Consider the following 5,000-nt stretch of genomic DNA (forward strand, 5'->3'; position numbering starts at 1 on the left):
GTGTCCGGGGAGTCCCGTCGGCCCTTGAAAATCTGGGTGAGGGTCACGTGGAGTCGCCGCACCGGTTCGTACCCATATCCGCAGCAGGTCTCCAAGGTCAAGAGCCTCTAGTCGATAGAATAATGTAGGTAAGGGAAGTCGGCAAATCGGATCCGTAACTTCGGGACAAGGGTTGGCTCTGAGGGTCGGGGCGTGTCGGGCTTGGTCGGGAAGTGGGTAGACAGCTAACGTGCCGGGCCTGGGCGAGGTGGGTCTGCTCCTTCGGGGGTAGGCCTGCCGAGTTCGGTCCCGTGCCTTGGCCGCCCACGGAACTTCCTTGCTGCGAGCCGGTAGGGGGCCGTGCCCTTCGCGGGGTGCGTAACTTGCCTGCCGGTCTCTTCGGCCGCCATTCAACGACCAGCTCAGAACTGGCACGGACCGGGGGAATCCGACTGTCTAATTAAAACAAAGCATTGCGATGGCCCCTGCGGGTGTTGACGCAATGTGATTTCTGCCCAGTGCCTTGAATGTCAACGTGAAGAAATTCAAGCAAGCGCAGGTAAACGGCGGGAGTAACTATGACTCTCTTACGCCCTAGGGAAAACCCGCTAGTGGATGTGGGATGTCGCGGCGAGAGCCTCGAGTACCCTGTCCGCGGGGCGTTAAAGTTCGGACTTCTAGGTAGCTGCCAAATGCTTCGTCATCAATTTTGTGACGCACAATCATTGTCCTGGGGCAATAATGAGTTGCCAGTCTCGCATTCCCCTTGTGGGTGTGCTTCTTTTCTTTTATGCCTTTTGCGAAAAGAACTGGGCCCTATAAGTTTTACCCGAACTTTGGGGTGCAGTAGGCGCCAAAAGGAAATGGTAGGATGAGGTGACCTTCGCGAGGTCCTTACCGTTAAACCTGAGAGGATTGCGGGGTAACGTAGCCTCTCGGGGAACAGACTATCTCATCTCACCTGAAGTCAGGCTTAATACGGCTTCTTGAACGAGCCATGGGTATCTCTAAGCCGGGTCCCGTGGTCATGGTCCTAGGTAACGGCCTCGGCCCCCTAGGAGCGTCAGGTCACAATAGACGTGCGTACCGATGGATAACCTGTGGCCGGTCGGATCCATCAATCGATTTAATCCAGCCTGAACGCCTCTAAGGCAGGGTTGAATCACCTCTCCTTTGCTGCCCTCTTAGGGTTAGTAAAGTGCGTCGGGGAAGCTTGGTACCTGTCGCCCACCTGCCCTGTTCTAGGATGGTGCCCCACCCAAAATGGCGACGTTAACCCCTGTCGACTGCCCTGGTCGAAAATACAGGTTCGGCCCTTGTGCCTAGGGGATGCATAAATATGAAGATGTTCAATATTATGCCTCGGACGCTGAACGCGCAGCGAAACCAACGCGCCCCCCTGGGGGCTGGGCCCGAGCGAGTCCAGCCTCCTGAGCCCCTTCGGGAGCTCGAATTTGAACGCACGCCCACGAAGGCTTCGGTGGGGGGTACCATTCCCCCCATGAGACCTTCAAAGGCTACACCCGCCCACGAATCGGAGGTTTCCTCTGGTAAGTGGGGGGAGCCGGTTACGCCGGATCCAATGCTCAACCTGCGGAGGTTACCTGGGGAACGAAGGGTCTGGAGGAAAGGGGCACCTGTGCCCTCTTCTGCTCAGCCCCTGAACTCGCATACGGTTGCGGCACCTTTTGAACGAGAGGCAGCCGGGGAGTCGGCGGGAGGTTTTCCTCCTCTTATGACACCTCAATTGTCTCACCCCTTGGTGTTGCGGCCCGTGCTTGCTCGAAAGAATGCAACTACCAACGGACCGAGGACTCCCCCCGGAGTATTGGTAGGGTCGGTTTCACCGACAGACGCGTCAGGTCAGTTGCCGAGGGTACTAGCTGCCCGAGCGACCCCTGACAAGCTGAAGTGCCGAGCGGTGGTACTGGTTGAACGACTGAACCTGGAGGCGCCGGTGTTGGGTCCCATTCCCTCCATGTCGCCTTCAGGGGAAGAACCTGCTCGTGGTATGGAGCCTCGCTCCGTACCGCTGGTAGAGCGGAGGAGAAGGTTGACTAGGGCTTCGGCCCGCTCACCTGCTCTTTCGACGGTACCTCGTCTCGCAGCTACTCTTGCCGTTGAACGTTTTGATGATGAAGAGCCGGTGGGGGGGTCAGTTCCCCCCATGGCTCCTCTCTCATCATTACCCGCTCGGGGAGAAGGAGACGCGGATCAGACTGCAAAGTCGAAGTCTTGTGGCTCTCAATCTTCTGGGTCGGAGTCAGGGTTGCTTCCGTTTGGAATGACTCTGATGGCAAGACGCGTCAACTTGCCTCACCCCTTCACTTCAGGGTTATGCCCTTTATGTGTGGGGGGACAGGTTAAGACTCTTATCAGTATTGAGGATACGTCGGATCACCTGGGTCGGATGCACGAAGGGTGGCGCTTGGGGTACGCGTGCCCGTGGTGTGATGGGAATTTTCTCAGCCTCGCCGCGGTCAAATTACACAAGCGCCGCTGCTATGCACCCGCTAGCCCTGACCCGTTAAAATGCGGCTATTGTCCTCGAGCCTTCTTGACAAAAAGTGCACGCTCAAACCACGTTGCACGAGCGCACCCTGAGGAAAGGAACGCCGAACTCTGTGCCGGAGGCACAAAGGGATTAGAACCCCTTTGGACGCCGAAGGAGATGGAGCGTCTTCTTTCTTTGGAGTTGCGACTCATAGGCATGCCGAACATCAACAAAATGTTAGCGGCAGGGCTCGGTTCTAAGACGAGCCAGCAGGTCAAGAGTAAGAGAGCTGAGGGCAAGTATCGCATGGACCGGGACAGGTGGCTGAAAGCCAGGGAAAATCCGCTGCGTGAAGCACGGACCTCCGACATCTCATCATCGGGTAGGCCAGGGGACGACGTCGCGCACCCAACGGTGGTGGTCGTGCCTCACGAACCGGAAGATGTGCGTCCGGCTGGTGACAACTCCCCAGAGGGAAGCCAGCTGGATTCGAGATCGGAAGGGAAGCCGATGGTGTCCCCTCCGAGGGACTGGATCGATTTATTTGATTCAGAGATTGATAACTGGCCGAGGCCGGAGAGTTTTACTGCTAAACAATCCGAGATCCTCGAGAAAATTAAGATCACCAAGGATGAGCGATCGCTCGATGAAGTACACGATGAGTTGGTGTCTTGTCTAAACTTGGAAGAGGGTGTTACTGAGAAACGCCCGGCACCCAAGCCACGTTTGCCAAAGAAAGCGGCTAAAGCAGGACGGCCGCGCCCTTCGGGTTCAAGGGCTAAAACCAATGTCGGAAGAAAGAGGTATAACTATGCCCGGCAGCAGAGGTTGTTTAAAGACAATCCGGGGCTTTTTGCCCGCTGCGTGCGTCTGGGTGTTGACCCCAGTAAGCCTAACGGTGAGAGCCTCGCTCGCTCGGACATTGATAAGCTTTACTCGTCTCTCTGGGGGGTTGCGTCAACTCCGTTGACTCCCAATCCACTGGAATTAGGGCCGAGTGAGGAAGATCTTGATCCTTGTGACTTTTTGCGGCCCTTCCAGGTCGGCGAAGTGCTCAAACGCGCAAAAGGGTTTAAGTTATGTACGGCACGTGGGTTGGATGGCGTAGGGCCAGCTCTATTGAGAGAGCCGTGCTGGGCTAACCTGGTGACACTTTTCTTCAACGCTTGTCTCCGAAACTGCCTTTTACCGGGTGGCTGGAGTGAGAATCGTACGACTCTCATTCCTAAAGAGGGACGAGACCCAGCTGTTGTGGAAAACAATCGGCCGATCACAATCAGCTCGATTCTAGCGAGGCTGTTTTGGGGAGTATTCGTAGATCGCCTAACCAAGGTCGTTAAGTTGACTCCCCGTCAGAAGGGATTCGTCCCGGAGGCGGGATGTTTCAACAATGTGCGACTGTTTACGGACATGGTGAAACGAATGCATGACCATACACCAGGGGGAGTCGTGGTTCAGCTCGATGTTAAAAAGGCGTTCGATACGGCGCCGCATTGGGCCCTCGGCACTGCCCTGAGAAGGAAAGGGATCCCGAGTTTCGTTGAGCAGCTGGTCATGAGCTCCTATATTGGAGCTTCCACCACTTTTCTTCATCCGCAAGGAAACCTACGAGTACGCTTGCGGAGGGGAGTGAAGCAGGGCGACCCGCTCTCTCCCTTGCTGTTCAACTTGCTTATGGAACCCCTACTTCTTAAGCTAGAATCGATGGAAGGGTTCGCTGGTGAATGGGGGTCTGTGAGCGTCTTAGCTTTTGCGGATGATCTCATTCTCCTGTCTGCTACTCCTGCACAAGCGCAAGCTATGTTGGAGGTCTCGCACCGGTACCTATCTGACTTGGGGATGTCGCTGGCGCCGGACAAAAGTTTGGCCTGGTGGATTCGCCCAACAAAGAAGAGGAGCCGAGCGAGATTATGCGATCCCAGTCTGACAGTCGGAGTTGATCGCATCCCGACCGGGCAGGTTACCACGCCTTCCCGTTATCTGGGTGCGTGGATTCTCTGGACAGGAAAAGTGGATGTGCAAACTACTTTCAGGAACATTGAGTTGTGTCTTGAGAGAGTTGAACGGCTTCATTTGAAGCCGGCGCAGAAGCTGATCTTGCTGTCAAGACACCTTATTCCTCACTTCCAGCACCAGCTGGTGATGGCGCTTCCGCCCATCTCCACGTTGGTGAGGATGGACGACAGGATTCGTCGGGTGGTACGGGGAGTTTTACACCTCCCCGCGGCTGCGGCCAGCGAAATTCTGTACGTTCCACCCAAGAACGGAGGTCTAGGGTTTCCACGATTGAGTCGTCTCATTCCTTGTGTCGGTATCAAACTTGGCGAGAAGATGCGAGGCGTCGATGACCCCCTCATCCAGAGCACGTATGGCTCTAGTACGGGAACTTTGTTGCTTTCTTCTTACGAGAGAGCTCTTGGTCTCCCGCCGCAAGCTTCCGCTAAACTCGTTCACGAGAAGCAGAACGCTCTATTACAGCGAGACTTGGATCGTTGGTCAGCGCTAGTCACGCAGGGTGCCTGTGTCC

At 55.9% G+C, this 5,000-nt stretch overlaps 1 pseudogene; it reads left to right on the forward strand.

Moving 5' to 3' along the window:
• The window catches only part of LOC132204918 (large subunit ribosomal RNA), a 10,627-nt pseudogene that overhangs the window by 2,108 nt on the left and 3,519 nt on the right, over nucleotides 1-5,000 (forward strand).

The sequence above is a fragment of the Neocloeon triangulifer genome, unplaced genomic scaffold, assembly GCF_031216515.1.
Source record: "Neocloeon triangulifer isolate White Clay Creek 2 clone unplaced genomic scaffold, ASM3121651v1 ptg000022l, whole genome shotgun sequence".
NCBI classification, from domain to species: domain Eukaryota; kingdom Metazoa; phylum Arthropoda; class Insecta; order Ephemeroptera; family Baetidae; genus Neocloeon; species Neocloeon triangulifer.